Genomic DNA, 19,778 nt, shown 5'->3' on the forward strand with positions numbered 1-19,778 from the left:
TCCCCGATACAGAGAAATGTGGAGCTCCTGGAGTGGGTCCAGTGGAGGGCACAAAGACAATTAAGGGAATGAGCATCTCTTTGATGAGGAGACACTGGGGGGGCTGGGCCTGTTACATCTGGAGAAGAGAAGACTGAGAGGGGATGTAATTAACGCTTATAAATGTATCCAAAGTGGGTGCCAGTTGATGGTGCCAGACTCTTTTCAGTGGTGTCCAGCAGCAGGTTGAGGACCAATGGCCGTAAACTAAAACAGAAGTTTCACCTCAGCATGAAGAACTTCACGTTGAGGCTGGCAGAGCACAGAGAGAGCTGTCCGGGGTGGTCATGGAGTCTCTCTCTGGAGACATTCCAAACCCACCTGGACATGTTCCTGTGTCACCTGCTCCAGGTGACCCTGCCTGGGCAGGGGGCTGGACTGGATGATTTCCAGAGAAGCCTTCCAACCCTGACTGTTCTGTGGTCATTTTTCCCCTAATTAAGTACCACTGAAACCTGAGCCACAGCCGTCTCTCCTGCCTGTGAGGGGCCAACACTTGAATCCCTCCTCAACGTTTAAACACTGTGTGCCTCTGTGCAGGGGGGAATAGTTTGAGAACACTGAGAGCAGCTTGAATGTTACAGGAGTGTCTTCTGCAGCACAGCTGCACGGGCCCATGTGCGTCGGGCCCGGGCCGCTCGGAGGGGAGCGAGGTAGGTGCTGTTTCTGTGAGGGGCGAGTTCCCGCCTTCCTCCCGCGGCGGGGCCGGGGCCGGGCGGGCTGAGGGCACCGCGGGCGGGCCCAGTGGAGGGGCCAGGAGGGCTGAGGGCACCGCGGGCGGGCCCGATGGAGGGGCCAGGAGGGCTGAGGGGCAGGGCGAGCTGAGGGCATCGCGGGCGGGCCCGATGGAGGGGCCAGGAGTGCTGAGGGGCAGGGCGGGCTGAGGGCATCGCGGACGGGCCCGATGGAGGGGCCGGGAGAGCTGAGGGTACCGTGGACGGGCCCGATGGAGGGGACCGGCAGGCTGAGGGGCAGGGCGGGCCCGATGGAGGGGACCGGCAGGCTGAGGGGCAGGGCGGGCCCGATGGAGGGGACGGGCGGGCTGAGGGCAGGGCGGGCTGAGGGCATTGCGGGCGGGCCTGATGGAGGGGACGGGCGGGCTGAGGGCACCGTGAGCGGGCCCGATGGAGGGGACGGGCGGGCTGAGGGCACCGCCAACCATCCACACGTGCCACAGTCGAGAGCCGGGAGGATGCGCTGCTCTTGTCTTACTGAGACACTTTCTCCTACTACAGCATGAATGTCACACCCGAGTGTTAGGGCAAAGGTCTGAAGAGCAAAGCTTTCCCCCCAGCCGAGAGTGCGGCGCGTTGCCCTCACAGGTGAAGGCTGAGGGGAGCAGCCATCCAGGTGCTCTCCAGGGGTGGTGATCACTTCCCCGCCACAACTCAGTACAAGTATCACAGAGTTGTCAGGAGGTAAAATGTCTTTCTCTTCGCAGCTGTTGCTCCTTTGGAAATGCAAAACTGCCTGTAAGTATCAGGTGTTTTCCCTCTGTCATTATCTGGTTTATAGCCCTGCTTAAAAGGCTCGGGTACACCTCAGAGGTGATTTTGATCTCGGAGCTGTGAGAAGCGCGCAGGAGACTGTATCATGCCATCATTAGAAGGTGAGAGATTTTGCTTAGATATCATTTGCTGTAGACCACAAAAAATATTTGGAGTGAAAACACTGCTGTTGGTAAAACGTTGGTAACTTAAATGCACAAATGATACAATTTTTCAGGAGCCACTCCAATTTAATGCCTGATGGAGCAGTGTCATTCACACCTGTTTATAAAATGCCTCTCTGTCTAGATTTGTACATTTAAAAACTATTGCTGAGGTAGCAAATCACTCTTTGAATCTAATTAGGTAAGTCATCTCTATAAATGTTGCTTGCTCAAATGTGGCTCTATAAAAGAAATCGAACTGCAAGCATTTCTCCAGTCAGTGGAATGAACAACTTGCATTTGATGGCTGGCATGCTCTGCCTCACTTGCCACAGGATGTTCAGAATTGCAGGCTGTCTTTCTTCAGGAGCAGAACCATGTTAAATAAACCAGCAGGATTTCAAAGGCCAGGACCATTTTTACTGATTTTAGACTAGGAACTAAATTAATCTCCCATTAGATCTAGAAAATTTGTTGGCGTTGTTGATTTTTTTTTTTTTTTCTTAAATTACCAGGTTATTGATGTTTCAGGGAGGAATAAATTTCCTAGCTCTGAGTTGATCCTGTTGTTTGGTTGCAGCCTTGTTAATAAGCAAGATGGGTCCTTGTCAATGGTGTATTGCAAAAATCAGGTCCCAGAGACTCTGAAGCATAGGAATGCCTTGAAGAATGATGTTTGACAGTGTTGCAGCATTTTATTAGTAAATCCTCCACATAACAGATTAAATATATAATTAAAAACAAAACTTCAGTTGTTGATAATGTACTTCAGACCATTATGTAAGACCTATTCACTTTCAGAAGTAAAAAAAAAAAAAGGGAAAAACCTCAACCCTTAATATTTTCTATTCCTAATTTTTGTTGTCACAAGAATCTGTGAAGAAATTTTTTTTTAGGTCAGATCTTGATTCAGTTTCTTGTGTTTGCTCTTTGGTGTTCCCATTCCAATAGCACAGGCAGGAACCAGGAATTTTACACTTCATTGGCACTGTTTCTTTAATTACCCCAAACTGCACAGCACATAGCAGCAATAGGATTTAATTGGACATGTTTCTTACCAGACCTACGGTTTAACACAGATATTAGAATATAGAGCTCAAGAACTGTACCTTTGGGCCAGTATAACCTACTAAGAAAGTAGTAATATTTCTAACATGGAGAGATGGTTCCTTTTCCTGTGCATAAGGGAGACTTTACTGTTCTTTTCAGAATTCCCTCACTCATATTTCAGAGGATTTTTTTATAAGTCAGGGTCTAAACAGTCCAATTCAGAGTGAGAACAGACCACTAAAGAATAGTTGTCATGTTTGTACTAAGCCATGTTCCTTATTTCTGCAATTCCTGCTTTCATTTGCACAGCATCTATGCATCTTATAAACGACCAGTTTACTACTGGTGTGCATAGATGAGGAGTCATACAAGATATTTTACAAATGAGAATCAGATGTAGAATGGTTTAAATAAATTCAAATGTAGTTCAGGCAAAACTGAAGCCAACCTTTACATCCTGGTAAAACAAAAAGCTTCTTGCAAGATGGAAGCTTTGACTCCTTGCTGTTAAAACACCTTTTTAATTAATATGAAAGTGTTGCCTATAATTCCACTCCTCGAATAGGTAACGTTTGCTCTCTGAACACTGTCTTGACTGTTTTTAGATCTTGTTCCTCAAGTGTAGCTTTTCCCCAGAGCAGTGAGGACAGATGATCTCTTCAGAAGCGCCACGTAGAGCAGCAGAGTTGGGGTTTTGGCTCGGGGTGGGGTGTCCGGAGTGTCTTTGTGTTTCTATCCTGTCCCTTCTAGATAAAGAGCCGCATTTGGGTGACGCGTTTGGCAGCAGACGTTTCTATTTGCAAGTTGTTTGGGGCTGAGAGCCAGCTCCCTGTGGAGCCGCGGCTCCCCGGGCGCTGCGGGGCCGCTCTGGGTGCGCTGGCAGCGGCCGCTCGCGAGAGGGAGCTCGGAGCAAGCGCCAAGCTGCTCCCGCAGCCAAACAACAACACCGGGAACTGCAATCTCCCTCCCTACATACGAACTCTGCTCTTTCCAAACATTTACATTCCCTGACTCTAAGCCTTCGTGTCAAAAATTCAGTTTCATCTTCCAGTATTTTTTCCTGCTCTCTTCTCTGAAATACTTCACCAATTTTAATAATTGCTCTCTTTAGGCATAGGCAAATGGAACGATTTCGTAAGTTCTAATCATGTTGTGAATTTCCAAAACGGAGAGGTTTTCTACTGAGAACCTTTTTAAAGAGTGGGTTAATAATGACAATAAGTGTAAAGGAATTTTCTTCCTTTTCTTTAAAGGAAGGGGTTTTGATCTTGACATTATCTGCTGCTTCCTGACTTAAATGAGGTACACTGTTATTTTCTATAGAAAATTAAACACAATCCCGTATCTTTTGCTTTGTTTGTAGTATAAAAATTGTGAGCCTTGCACACTCATTGCATTTTCACTATCTTTGCTAATAACAAAATACATGTGTTGTTAAAGTAGCTTTTCTAAAGGAAATATTACAATTTGTGTATTAACCTCCTTTCCTCTCCCTTTGACTGCTCTGATCACAATAGGCAATGTTTTAAAAATTTTAATACAAAACCAATTTGTTCAGTTATGTGAGATGACTGTTTAAGTTCATCTTATGCCTTGTTAGGATCAAGAATATATTCATTAAACTTCATTTGAGTATGGCATATTTAAGGTCCTGTTTAATGCTGAACACAAAAACAAAATTCCAAACCAACAACACTGTATATAGCTATTTAAGAAGGTTGATTGGAACATGGACTATTGCTGGGGTTCCTGATTGAATAACTACTAAGGAATGTGGCCAGTACTCTCTTCTGCAAAGTGTCCTTAGCTGACTGGTTTATACTGACTTATTTTCAGGTAACGTTTTACTTGTAAGGTAAAAAAAATACGTAAGGCTTGTAAAGGCTATTTCTAAGCGTGCACAAAACTTATCTGAAAATCTACTTTTAATATTATTATTGAATACTCATTGAATCTATTTTATCGCTTCTGTACAAAAAATCAAGATGAATTACCTGATTCAAAATAGGCATCATATTAAATGTTGAACTTATCTAATATTTTGCAATTACATTCTATGAAAGAGAAAGTTTTATTTAAACTAGCTTTAGTAGCATTTGATTTTAAAACAAATACTAAAATATTTTAGATCCATGAAGTACTAAAGATGGGTAAGTATTGTGGGAAAATATTTTTGTTAACATTTTGTTGTTAACAAAATGTTGTTAATTTAATATTAATTTACAGGCTTTCTGTGAATATAGATAGTAAATTGTATTTTGTTTATGAGAAGTTATGGTAATTATCATTGTTCATATATTTGTAATAAGGTGTGCTTAAATACATCAGTAAAGCAACAGTTGGCATTGTACAACAAATGCATTAATAACAGGGGATTTAAATTCTTCCAGTCCAATTTTTTCCTCCACACTCAAAAAAAAAGAAAAGGTGTTAGGAGGTCTTCATGTGTGTTTTAGGCTTTACTGTGAACTCTTCGTTCTGAATTTTCTTCCTCACTGTAGGAAGGTTTTCCCTGCATGCCGACTGTACTCTGTGGTGGTTCTGGACTGTGACTACATTGTAGTGCTATTATTGCAAAGGATGAATTACAGGAGGGTTATTTTCTGGTCTCTTGGAACTTTGTATGTTGTAAATGCACACAGCACATCAAGGTTTTAATAGCTTGGTTTTAAACACTTCCTATTAAAAGCTCTTATTTAGTAAATCTTGAGAGTGACTCAAGGTGAGAAGAGGCTGATGTGAGCTATAATTATACCTGGAATACTGGCAGAGTTTGTTTGCTCTGGTTTGGGTTGGTTTTAGATTTTTTTACTAGAGAAAGTCTTACTAAAGAAACTGGTTTTTATTTTCTGGTTGCTTTCAGCTTTCACATGCTACATGTGGGTGGATGAGACAATTTTCTCCTTTTTTCTGTTTCTCTTCTTTCTTGGTCTGTTTTACTTTACTTTGAGAAAACAGGCTTTGAATCCTGCTGGTTCAAAACCTGCCTGGACATGAGCTGCATTAGTCTAGGGTGCCATGTAGAAGAAAATAAAAAGGAACTAATAAGGTGGGATGAGACTTTTCCAGTTACTTCTCCCTCCACCATTTCTTGCCATAGACATGGAGGCAGGAGAGAAATCAGAAGTGCAGTTATTTCAGAAGTAAACTGCTGTATCTGTAATTGATGATAATGCTAATGCAGTGTTTTAAAACAAGGAATTGGAACAGAGTAGGAGCCACAAGGCTGAAAATAATAAACTCCAGTAAGGTAAGTGATGAACTGATAAAAAAATTCAGACTCTGTGTTATGAGTGGAGCTCTGACTTAGTAGAACAGATCATAGGAAATTAATTTGCAACCTGCCTTTCTCTCTCTTTTGTTTTAAGCAGTTGTGTGGCAGGTATTTTGGATGAGTGGAGGTCATAGCTCAGAAAGCACCCTGATGTTGGATGAATAAGCTGCCTCGCTGTCTCTGTGTGTAAGAACTGTATTTTAGGACAGGAAGTTAAGTAGCAGATAATTTCCATACACGGATTGAGCTCCTCTGATTAAATATTGGAACAAAAAGAAGGGAATGTGGTGTGCAGTTTTGGGAAGGAGACCCCTGAGATGGGAAAGGAACACAGGGGTCTGTGTGTGACGTGTCTGGTAAGGGCCTCCCTGAGTGAGTACGATGCTCAGCTGGAGCCTTGAGTCAGCTGTAAATTCAGGTCTGCGTCTGCAGTATAAAGCATTAGGCACTCCCGTGTCCTGGAAGGTCCAGAGCTGTCATTGCCAGTAACGGGAATTAGGTCTCTAAACACCTTTCAGTGTCTGAGTCTCCTGTTTTGTGACTGCCTCCTAACATCAGGCGTTTTTCAGGTTCTGAAATGCTGCAGGCCCTTCAGCCAGGACAGTGCCCCAGTGACCTTGGGCAGAGTTTCTCCTAAAGAGGCCACATGCTGGGCTTGCAGGCATCCTGGCTCTTTTTGTCTCTTACCTTAATCTTTGTCATCACATATTCTTATGTCATCAAAAAATCTCATTGTTTTAGTAAAAATCATAACGGGAAGAAGTTGCCACCAATTAGAAATAGACATCAATTGGTTGTGGAAATGCTCTTGATTCAGGATTAATACAGTAGTTTGTGTTTTATAGGTATAGCTGTCCTCTTCTCCCCCCAGCAAGGTGCTAGTTATCATTTTTCAGGTGTAGGCGTTGAGTGTAACTTTTGAAACAGTATTACCAAGGTATACTGTTCTCTGTTTAATTACTCTGGCAGCAGTTTGGCCTCACTGATAGAAGAAAAAAAAAAATAAATACTCTGTGGGACAGAATTATCTGATTGCATTTCCCTTTTTTCTCCTCATCTGTTATATGACATTATCCAGCTCATTCAGTTTATCTCAGTTTCTCCATTTTCATTTTAAATTAGTGATTAATTTCTTCTTTTTAAACAAAACCCCAAACAAACAAACAAACAAAAAAACCCACCCCCCAAAAAACCCCAAACAAACATCTATTTTTAAGTAATTCCTCATACAGCAAACCTATTACAGCAGTTGATGAGCTGTTTTCATTAAGTATTTTCAGTTCCCAAGTTCAGTTCTCCAGGACTGATTAACATTAATGATTATGTTTCAGCTTGAATGCTGCCTGGGAAATGTGTTTTGAAGCTTTGATCCAATTTTCATAGCCTGTGTATCTGAGTTATTTTCCCAGGTGGACAAGTGCTTTCACAGTTGTCCAAGCTGCTGGTCTTGGTCCTGCCTTGCACTAGGGCAGGAGTGAATCTGAAAACTTGGGATGAGACAGCCAAGATGAGAATGCTCAGATCAATACACAATGTTTTGTGGAATAAATGGAGCAGCTGTTGTACAAATGAACCTGTTAGGGTGAAGTATTTAGGGAAGTCTTGTGTTTTGACAGGAGAACTCACCTGTCTGTCATTTCAATTCTCTTTGGCCAATCTTCAGGGGATCTTTGCTGTCATTGGTGGTTCTGGGTGGGTTTTTTTTCTGTATCTGTTATGAAATGACTGCAAGCTCTGGTGTTCTCTCCCAAATCAATGGACCATAAAATGTGTATCATTTTTCAGATCTGTTTTCCAATCTACCTGGCTTTCATACGCATATAGTCCAGGTAAATGGAGTGCTTGCCTTCAGAGCAGATTAAAGATGTAGTTTTCTCCCTTCCTGATCCTTTTGAACTACTGTCATCTCTCTTCTTTTTTCCTTTTTCTTTTTTTAATCTACAATTCTTTTAATTTTCTCCTCTTATCTCATGGAGTAAAAAATGAGAAAAAGCCTAGAGCCTTGATGTAAAGCTCAGGGAGATCAGTTAAGAAGGTTGATACTGATTTTGGTATTTGAGGATGTTCAAAAAGGCAAGGTTAAGGAAGGAATTTTCTTTTCCGTGGTAAATATTACACCAGATCATTGGAAAAGAGCTCAGCTTTGTATTAGTGTATAGATCTGCCATTAAATCATTAAGAGGTTCATTACACTGATTCAAATTCGGTGTCAGATTTTCCAGATGGGCTTTCTCTGTATTAGTGGCATCAGTGTATTCAGAGGGGATTGCAGGAAGAGTGTCCAGCAAAGTCAGGATAGCTGCTGCTGAAACCTCTGCTTGGCTCAACTAGGAATTTACTGTCATTTAGTGAAAATATCGGTGAGAACATAACCTTTTGTAATGCTTAATGTTTTATTGGCTATAAAAGATAAAATATAGAGTAAAGGGAAGTAAAATAGTATTTTGTTAAGTCGGGAGTTAGATTTATGCTGCTACTTACTGATGGAATAATCAGTGGGTCATAAAGATCAGGCTGCCTGCCTTCTATCTCTTTTTTTGAGTGTGTGTGTATTCAACAATGTCTTCTTTGTGATAGTTAGGCCCATGGGAGCTTACCAAAACACCAGGTCCCTTTTGTCCAAGGGTATTAAATTATCTGTTTAGATCAAGCAGAATGTAGTGGATGCTTCTGTTTCAGACATTAAGCAGTTGGGATAGGACTAAATAGACCAGGATGCTTGACATGTGCAAATGGAGCACATGCTCACAAGGGACACTCGGCAGCATTGTGAGCTAATTCAGCACACACAGAGCAGGCATTAAATAAATTGTGCATTACCATTTGGTGGGGAGTAATAAGCAAAGAGATCTCAAAGTCTTCATCTTAAAAGGAGTGATAGTGTATGTTTCACACTGTTTCACTATATGTCTGGCGTGCTCTTACTCAAATAGATTAATAGTAGAAATAACATCTGAAGGCTTCCCTGAAAAATGGCAACACATTGAGATTTTTCATTAGATTGAAAATCCCTATGCTGTGATAAAATTGATAAGATCTCACTATCAGTGTTAGAGGAAGCAAAGACTGAGCGGCACCGTGGGGGAATTCTCTTTGGTAGAGCAGGGTGCTGTGGCAGAGGAGGAAAACCTCTTTGTCAGAGTGAAATTGTCCAGTAGTGATACAGAGAATGTCATAGTCTGTCAAAATTACAAAGAGCTTTTTTTTTGCCTTTTCCCCCATAGGTAGCAGACTGAGGATGGGTAGCAGATGTGAATTCCTATAAAAACTTTGGCAATTCCATTAGTCTGTCTCTTGGAATGGGCTGCTCTGGGCACATGATATTTTGTTGGATTAAGGCTTCTTTCCCAGTCGTCCTGTTAAACTAGGACACCTGTTACCCTTTCTCAGAGGGTAGAATTAATCCTAAAGATTTATTCTAAATAACTTAATTTGGTACAGCCTGTAAGAGAATGCTGGTCTCAGTAATGCCTGGTGCAGACAGTGCTTGGTATCTCTGCTATGCATTTTGTTAATTACATGAAACTTGTAAGAACTGTGTACTTGCTTTTCCTCTTGGAATAAGGGGTTTGGTTTTGATTCTGATCACTTTTCCTCTCTTCCTTTTTCCTTCTTAGCCCCTTCTTTCTATCCCTCAGTGAGAAAAACAATAATCCCATCTCTTTTTACCCCTGCAAAATATGAAGAGAGGAAACCTGGAACATACATGTCATTCTATCCATATGCATAAGGCAGTGCATTCTTACATTTCTAGCTATGCAGAAAGAGGCTTTTTTTTAATATTCAAATCTCATACTCTTGCTTACCTGCACTGTAATAATTGCTTCAAGGAAAAACAGCTGAAATCCTTGCAGTAGGACAATTGTGGTTATGCACCTTTGACTAAATCCTTTGTACTCTTGAGGAAAGTCAGGCTGAGTTCTCAGCTGCTGGTGTGGGCAGTGGCACAGAATGGGGATCACACCTGCCCTGGGCACTGAAATGTGACTTCTTCAGGGCTTTCCTTTAAATCAAGGAATGCCCTGTGTGCATAGTTCACAAGACTGGCAGTATGGCAAAAAGACATGACGAACAATACTTTACACATTTTTTATTCTGGCTTTTATCCCAAGAGATCCCACAGAGCTTCAGTAACTACCACAGAACGTGCCTTTAATGAAAAGGAGTGACAGGCCTCAATTGTTTCAGCACATTTCCATGAGGGTTTTTTCCTCACACAGTGTGGTTCATTTTCTGTCTCTGATGGGGAGGGGAGGGGGAGGAGAGCTGCGTTTGGGGAGGTTTATGTCTTTGCAACTCTGCTGGTATCCCCGTGAGACAGAAGTAAAGAATTTTTTTGTCTGTAGCTTCAGGATAGTAGCATACAAGAAGGATGCTCACTGTGGCCGTGCTGTTCTGAAAGGACTTTATCTCTGCAAAACTTCCTTACTTTTGCAGGGGTGAGGTGACCTGCTGCTGCTCTTAGAGTGAAGTTCATTTGCTCCTGGTGTAGTGAATTGTCTTTGATAGTTCATGCAGACACACACTCTGCTGAAATTCGGTTGTCAGCATGGTAGAATAAAGTACTCTGTGCATCATAGTGGAAGGGGAGAAATTAAGTTCTCTTTATACACGTGCTTTGCTGGGCCAGGTGACCTAAATGGCCATCTCTCCCTGCCACTGACTGTCACCTGTTTGCTTTGAAATAAAATATAAGGAGTCTTCCTAGGCTAGGTCAATTATGGGTTTCTCTGCAGCATCAACTCCTTGGCTTGTGGAGCATCTTGACTGTAATCTACTTAGACACTGAACTAGTTAAATGAGAACTTGGATCACAGGTTAAAAAAAGGGATCTTGGAATTGGACGAGCCAAATGCTGCTATCTTTGGTTCTCAACACTTTCTGTTGCTGCTAAGGAACACAAGATCCTTTTTTAGAGCCCAGTTCTACTAATTAAATATGACACTTTTATTAAATATGTAAAACCACCCAATTGTGAAGTACACACAATGTACAGCAAAGACAGCTGAGCGGGAGGGCCTGGCTGCAGGCAGGGATTTGCAAAGTCTGCAAAAAAACCCCGCAAGGGATGGGGACAGTGAGCATTGCACTACACGGCCTCCTGCAGAAATGTGCTGTACTTTTCATCTTCCTTCAGCGTACCTACATGAAAGGATCTTCTGGAGGGGCAGATGTTGGCCTCCCACCAATTCTAAATAATGGATGGTACCAGCATTTGTATTCTTTTTTAGTGGAGCCAGTTTATGCCCTGTTTTACTGGCTCCTAGAGCCCAAGGAAATACAGTTTGGAGCCAGCTCTGCTTCCATGTCTCTGGTTGGCCTTGCTCAGGATGAAGCTGGGGCTGTTTCACATAGGCCATCTGGCTCTCTTGAATGAGCTTATTAGTAATAGTGGAGGTGGGTCTATTAGCCTGGGACAGGAACTCAGAAACAGATGCTTTGTTTATGTGTAAAATATGGCTTCGAGCCAAAGCGCTAATCATGATTGCCTCTGAAGTGGTTCTAATCATCTGTATGAGACTGCAGCCGCTCTCTTGTTGTTTGTACAAGCTGGTAGTTTAGAGGTGTTGTGTACAAGATATTTGTAGTCATAATTTCTCCAAACAGGTTAAGGCAAACATTATGAGAATCAGCATATTAATGTGCTGTGTTTCAAATTAGAATTATAAACACACTTTCCTCATTGGAGGCTTAATCTGCTAGGAAGAAGCCAGATGTTTACTGATGACACCATTATTTAGAAAGACCTATCAAACTAAAACAAATTATTGTTGTTTAACTGGAAGAAAGCCTAGTTTTATGTATCAACTTAGTAAAACAGCTCTGTGCTGAGACTGACCAAAGGAGGTTTTTTTCTTCAGGTAAAAGGCCAAACATGAATCCCAGCAGATGTGCAGGTTCCCCTTCTGGCAAAATGAGGTGTGCCTATATTTCTATAGCCTGTGTGAAGTAAGTGATAACAGGAAATCAGTAATTCTGGATTATTTTTACCAGAAAATCGTCCTTGAGGATTTTTAAGACTTCCGTTGGCATTAAAAAAGGGGTAAAATAAAGGTAGAAAATCTCATGGAAAATGGAAGTTTTTGACATTTCCTGTTTAATTGTATTTTTTTTGTCTGTTTCTTATTTGAATGCCTTCCTGAGAAATGGAAATTATGACTGGGCAATTCGCATCAATTGTTAAACTCAAGGTTTTAATAATAAATTCTTTCATTTGTTTCGAAATGATATCTCATGATTAAAAAAATATGATTGTTCCAGGCAGGATGGCTTTATCCATTCTTTCTTTTTACTTTCAAATCTCTGTTTCCACACATGCTTTCCTCACAGACATTTGAAATCAAGGCAACTGTCTGAATCTGTCCCATGATCTTCAGTACATTTTTGCTTCCATTGGTCTCTCGCTAGTGTATATTCCCTCTTGTATAGGTTTGCATCAAAGCGGCTTTGCTTTCTTCTTTCATTAGTCTTTCCCATTTTGGCACTGTATGCCAGTCCTGCCTACAACACCAGATTCTGTGCTTGTACAGTAGTGTGAAGTTTACCTTTTTTTTAAAGCATCTGATCTTCAAAATATGCTTAAAACCTAAGTGAAAATGTTACCTGTGCCAAACACAGGTTTTTGTTCTGTACAAAGGAAAGGAAGGTATAGTACAGGGATTGCCTTATAATCACAGTCCTCTAAAGATAAGGTGCATTATTCAGGATCCGTGCCACATTTTTTTGATATACATCACTCTCTGTGGTTACATATGTTGATACTTCTGCTGTGGTCTGTTGGGCTTGTAGAACTATCAGAGGAAAAACTGCCTTTATTGAATCTTCTGTGTGTGTGTAACTTTGAATTGTCACTCTACAAAGTAGGATATTTTTAATACTGAGACACACCCAAAATTTGTCAATTTAATTTTTTTTTTAATTGATGTTTCTTAAAACATGATAGAAATACCTAAAATACTACAGGTATTTCCATGTAGAACAGGCAAAAACTGTGTCTTTCATTAAAAAAAAAAAAAAAATAAAGTGATAATGTGAAAGCTCTGGTTTAGCTACAAACAGACTGAGAGTTATAGCTTCTTGGGATGCTAGATGGCATATAGGAGAACACAGTAAATATTCAGTGGAACAAAACTTAGCATCATCTAGCTGTATCTGTGTTAATTAAACCTTGTAATCTTTTCTTTTCCCCTCTTGATTGCAGAACTGTAAAGGTTGGGCAAGTAAAAGCACATCTATAAACCTTTTGATAGTATTAGAGAACTAAGCATTCTCAGTTCTCTCACTAAAATCTTCTTAGAGGTCTGGACTTGCAGGAGCACACGATAGCTCTGAGCAAAGCCTGTAACACTGCCCCTAATGTAGCCCTTTTGTGGCTATCCACTGCAGCCCATGAAATGTGCAAAAATAACTCATGGCTCACAAAACACCTCGACCCACCCAGAGTGTAAAAGCCTAATTGGTAGAAATCCCTGCTGGACCTATCGCTGTCCTATCTGTAATCTTACTGGGCATGGCTCTCAAAGCACAAAATGAATCGTTGTTTAATTTGTCTTCTGTGCGTCAGAACTTCCCAAGAGCACAGAAGACCATAAAATAAATAGTCCTTTCTGTTTTAGTTAGCCACTTCTTCATTTTTGCAGCTACTTTCTTTGGCAAGTGCATCATCTGTTTCCCTTGACTTTCAAACTGAGGACAATGGTACCAGGGCATCAAAGAGGGGATCTTTTGCATGCATCAAGAGGCATTTTAGTGTTCCTGGCATTGTCTAGACTGAGAGCTGTGGCTTGTGTGAGGAGTTTTATTAATAGCTATGTGGAATTCTCTATGTATTGGGTGTAGTAATGACTGCAGTGACTTTTCTGTGCATTCAGTTCATAAGTTCAATGGCATTTATGTCTTCATAAAGGCAGATGTAAAATACTCCTCTGCTTAGCAATAGCCTCCAACAGAAAATAGCTGAAAAATTAAAAATATAATTGAGCCCCTTTTTAAGACTACTTCAAAGCTGTGCAGGTGCTTATTTAGTTAGATATTTGGTTAGGTTGTAAATCTTTTGTCAGGAGTGAAGATAGTATGAGGAAGTAACTGTGAGGCAGATTCAATGGTCCTTCCCAGAGAAAAGCTCCCACTGACACATATTCTATAGACACCACAGAATTTGACCAAGAAGGAATGAATTTTACCTTCGTAGGCTGAAAATGTCTAATCATGGGCCCAAGTGGGTTTTCTTTTAAGTCAGTTGGGGCTATTCATTGAGGGAGCAACTGTTCAGCATAAGTGAAATTATCTGGCCCAAAAAACTTTAAATAATATTTCACTGTGTCACAATAATCTGAGAATCAAACACAGAACAAATGTAACATCTCTCTTAATGAGTCTATTATACCATGTTTCCCTAGGAAGCTTGTAATTATAATTAATTACCTCAAATCTGCTGCTAATCCATTTGAGCTTAGAAAAGACATGAATTTTAAGAAAGTTAATTTTCTGGTGCTATGTTACTGTCTTTGAACATTTGAATATTTGAAGTAACATTACAACTGAAGGACTTTAATTTTACATGTATCTTCAAATTCTCCTCAAGATCTCCCAGTTCTACATTTAGCTGCTGTTGTGCAAATGCTTTTAAAAATTATTTGAGATGGGAAGAAATAGGGAGACTTTGTATTTGCATTGGCTCAAAAATCATACTTTTCATTTTATTTTCAAAGTGAATTAAAAATAAAGTTCCTGGGTTTCTATAAGCTAAAATGGCATACGGAAATGATAATGCTATCACTTCACCATTCTCAAAGTATTTTGGACTCAATTTTAGAACTTCCAACCATTTGTCAGTTTTCAGTCCAACTTCTTGCTCACAGATTTATGTGAGATAATGTGTTTAAGAACACCTGCCAAAAAAAGAGCTATTATAGCAAATAAATTTTTATACCAATTGCAAGACAGATGTAAATCTATGTGAGCATCTGTATACTGAACCTATTGATTTACATTACATGAAAAAATATCCATTACTGTGCAACAGCCAATTACTTCACTTGCTTCCATTGAGAAGGGTGGTTTTCAGAGTATTTAGTTCAGAAGCTGAAATTTAAAAGGTATAAGACAGTTGGCCAACCCTGACAAAAGAAATCCCTGCAGTATTAAAAACATAGGGTAAAGAACTGGCTACTGAGATCAGCCTTAAAGGGAGTTACCATGAGACTTAACCTTGTCTGTTTTCTATGATCTTTTTAGTGTACCTTTCTAGCAACTTTTTCAACAGGACCTTGAATGATTAAGAACTATGGTGCTAGTTTCATAAAGGCTCTGAATTAGTATTTCTGAAACTCTACCTTATAATAACTGACTGCAATGGACTCAACAGCCCCATTTGCAAAGAAGAGTTAAACTTTATATTTGATGGTGTTGTATATTTTCATGTACGTGCTAAACAATTTATTGTCTTAATAATTGCAGGTTCCCTCTGTCCAGGAAGGGTGCAATAATCATTCTATTCCTTGAAAAGCACTGGCTGGAAAAGCCCCAACAGTGACACCCAAGCAAACCAAGGCAGGTGTTGCCATACAGAGTCTTTTCAGGACCTGTGTTTTCCTGCAGCTTCTTCCCTAGCTCAGGTTTTCAGGAAAGAAGGCAGTGCATTGATAAGATCTGGGCTAAAGGATCAACTGTTCTGAAGGCTGACCCTTGTAAATGGAAGAAAAAACTTGATTGTTTTAGAGAAAGTGCTGAGTTACTTGAAACTGATCCAAATTGTCCTTAAATATTGTCTGGTTTGTGACACTGTACTTCCAAGGGTGGCGCTTGTGACACTTGCACAACATTACCACCTGGCACTATGAGGTATTCTTTATCCTGAAAAAATGCTAAGTATTAATATATGTGCTCTTTGCTTATCCTCTTCCTGCAGAATACCCTGATGTGTGACTTGCATATTCTTGTTCAAAATTCCCTGCTGAATTTTTCTCTGCCATTTAAAATGAGCCTTTTAATACCTGGAAAGTCATAATGCTTATGAAACCGATGGAGTAAGAATAGAACTTAGACCTTTCTTCACTTTGAAGTAATTTTATAGGTTTAAAAACCAGTTATGATAATTATATGAATTTTAGGTTTGCTTCTCTTGATGGATTGTAGGATTGCAAAGCAGTGCTATCAGATTTTCATTTCTGCCTTGCCCTTCAATTAGTTATAGGAGCTACAGGCCATATTCTTCACTTCTAGCAACTGCTATCCTGAAGACAGGAAATTGATTAGAAGAATCCAGTCTGGGCACCCAGGGAGGAATCTCACTTCAGTCACACCAGTTCTGGGAAGCTTCTAAGAGAGAACAGGTTCATTTTTGTACTACATTAATAGTTAATGTGGCATGTGAGAAAGGTCATTATGAGAAGAAATGTGGTTGTGTAAAAATAGGTGAGGGAAAGCTTGAGCTGATCCAAATTTCTACTCTGTTCTGCTGCAGTTTCTCACCCTTTTGCATCTACCAGCCTTTAACTCTTTGTGGCAACAGGCAAGTGGAAAGGTCAGACAGGGAATTGTGATGCTTTACTTGCTCCCAGCCGGTGTCTCACACAGCAAAATGCTCTTATGTTGGCATTGACATTTTTACTAATATTTCTCAGCATGTAAGAAAGCATGAAAATCGCATGCCAGGCTATGAATACCTGTGACCTGTATTTCAATGGTTCTCTGAGTATTTAGTGGTGGCTTTCTTCCTTTTCTTCAACTTCAGCACCATGTGGATCAGTGATTTTGAGAGGCTTTGTGGCTGATTAATTTTGTGTGGGACATAGTTTTAATACACTCCTTCAGAAATCCTTTTTTAGAGAAACCCTTGAAAAATGTGTCCTTCTACTCTACAAAACCCCATAATTCAAAATACATGTGAAATGAAACAAAAATATTTGGTTAATGACAACCACATACATAAAAGCTCCAAAACAACAAAAAAAATCAGCTTGTTTGGAGATTGACTCACATGACTCTGCTTTTCTGACTTTTGTTTGTTTTGCCTTGTTCCTCAATCACATATTATTTTGCACTACAATAACCTCTATTTTTGTATTTGATAAATTAATACAAGTTAAATTCAAATTCTACTTCAGCAAACTTACATTCCTCACTTTCTTTGGAAAATATGCATAAATAAATTAACAAACAATTCATGTAATAAGAATTCTCTAACGTGCAATACGGATGTGACTAGGTCTAATAGTTTCAAGGAAGTGTTTAATTTCTCATGCTACTTATAAATGTTTATGAAAATGTTACATCCATCCTTTTTAAACCAAACAAATCACAGGTTAAAAGCTTTAGACTCAGAACATTGATTTTATATTGCTGAAACAAATGTTGTCTTTGTGTACTACTTTTTGCTAAGAACTGTTCTGTAGCACGGTATAGATATGCATATATATATAGCTTGGGTTTGGTCAGTTGGGTACTGTTTCAGGTCTAGTTAAGATGGTTGTTTATAATATTATATCAAGAACAAATTACACATCATATTCTATGGAAGTCAAGATGATTTTTTTAACAGCAGTTCAGTGTGGGCAGTAGACAAGAATGGGGATTTTAGGGTCCTTGGTCTGTCTGTTGAGGGATGGAATTCAGCTGTCTTTACTCAGGTTCATAGCACCTTGATCTGCCAGAGAACTGCTATACCATTACAGGTGGCAGCCTTTTTGCACTCAAAATGGATTTGGTGAGGAAGTGCAGGAAAATGAATTGTACAAGTAGCTCAGTCTTGGACTAAAGCAGGTGTGACACTGTATGTGTGTGTGACAATGGGTAACGTGGCAGCAAGCAGAGCTTAGCAGCCAATTAGCTGGCAGTTGTGGTTGATAGAAGTACTGAATGTATACAGTCTCCAGAGCATCCTGTAGATTACATGCACATTCCTGATATGTATGTGAAATACATAAAGGTAACTTTAACTTAAATGTATTTGCATTAATCATGATTTTCCTGAGAACACTTCTAGAAGTAATTTCTGCTGGCACTGCATTGCTATCACGAGATCTATAATTCAGTGTTATATCTGTAAGAAGACGGGCACTGTGATTAGGGATGGATTGTACTGCAGCCTCACCCCTTACCAGGGACATTTCTGCAATAGTACCAGAGTAGGTGTTAACAATAGAGGTGATGCATCGTGTGTCTGTGTGCTTGGGACAACACTGCTGGGAAAGTGACTGACCTGTTTGCAGACTGGCTGCTCCATTCTCCATAATTCCTGAATCTGGAGAAGTTGTGTTAAAATATATTAAAATATAGGCAGAAGCAGCATGGATGCCAGTCTGCAGTTCTTGTGCCAAGTTCTGTCCGTGAAGGCTCTTTAAAAATGGTATTTGCACATTATGTATAAACGTCTTTTTTTCAAGCAATGAATTCTTGAACAGAAGGTTTTTTCCCCTCCACAAAGTTTTGTGATGGTTTGGTTGTTTTTTTTTTTTTTCAGTAGTTACTTGTATTTTTTCGGAGTTTCCATATTTTTCTTAGCTCCCTGATGTGTTCTCGTGGAAAAAAAATAAAAACCCGACTCCAAATGCATTCTCTGCCTCGGGTGGCCTTGGATATGCAAATCTATCTTGAATAGCAGAGGAGTTGATAACTCTGGCCTACAGCTCTCACACAAAGGAGACAGATTTGTCTTCTTTACCCCCTGTTTGTCTCCTCAGGAACTCTGTTCTTGGTTGACAATATAAAGCAAAATGAAGAAAAAAACGAAAAGCCTGCTCTAAGCAAAGTAAGAGAAAGGAGAGTAAGGAAAGAAAAAGCACTGCTTGTGCTTCAACCAAATAAATTGCTTGCTGCAATTTTTTTGATAGGTGTCTCTCATTGTTTTTATTCTCATTAGTGGAAATGAGGAGTAAAATATTTCTGTCAGACTTCCATATTTCCCCATTATCATTGTATTTGTCACAATATGTCACTTTGCAGAACAAATGCTTCAGAGGGGCCCTGAACCATTTTTGCTGGAAAAAAGGTATGAATTGTGTTGTCTACAATAAACTCAATATGTTAAAGAAAAGGGAAATACCTCTGTGACATGATTGGAAAGAAAGGTGGCTATTGTAAACACAGAAGAAAAACAAATCTATCTTGTTTATCAGACATGTTTTAACAGTGACAACCTTTTTGTTAGTCATTTAGAGTAAGTTTGCAATTTAAAGCTTTAAATGTTCAATTAGAGGGTTAATCCTTCTTGTGGATTTTTACCCTTAATTTGTTGGTAATTAAGGTATTTGTTTATACTAATTTTCCTAAAGTATGCAGTTAAAAGAAATTAGTATTGAGGCTTTGAATAGCAATTGAAGATCAAAGCTTTTACACGGTGGTTTGTCACAGAAGATGCTGTAATACACATTTCACAGCAGTATTCTTAGACACGATTTGCTAAGCTGGTTACTGACCAGCTATTGCTCACCTTTTATGTATCACTGGGTAAATGCAGCAGCTGGGAAAAACAGTGCTACCAACACTTGTAATTATATATATATATATATATATTTAATCTGATCAGGTTTACAGTACAAATGAGAACTGCAATACCATAATTAGGAAACTGTGAAATTGGAAAGGACTGGTTCTTGTCTAACAAAAAAAAAAAAAACACCTCTACAAAAGTTCAGCAGAGGGAATTTTTGATGTAGCAGGAGTGTTAACAGCTGCACTAAATTAGAAGCTGCCTATGGAATCCATAATAAAACAGACAGTGAAGCTTCAAACAGAATTTCCATGACTGAGTATGCCTATGTT

General features: G+C 39.8%; 1 long non-coding RNA gene across 3 annotated transcripts in view; it reads left to right on the top strand.

Moving 5' to 3' along the window:
- Nucleotides 1-1,568: 1,568 nt before the first annotated feature.
- Nucleotides 1,569-19,778, top strand: part of LOC120758980 (uncharacterized) — a 133,518-nt gene continuing 115,308 nt past the window's right edge. For all 3 annotated transcript variants that reach the window (XR_009208309.1, XR_005703083.1, XR_005703082.2), the window contains exon 1: nucleotides 1,569-1,648. This is a non-coding gene — a long non-coding RNA (uncharacterized LOC120758980). The remainder of the gene's footprint in view (nucleotides 1,649-19,778) is intronic.

The sequence above is a fragment of the Hirundo rustica genome, chromosome 13 (genome assembly GCF_015227805.2).
Source record: "Hirundo rustica isolate bHirRus1 chromosome 13, bHirRus1.pri.v3, whole genome shotgun sequence".
Taxonomy (NCBI): Eukaryota; Metazoa; Chordata; class Aves; order Passeriformes; family Hirundinidae; genus Hirundo; species Hirundo rustica.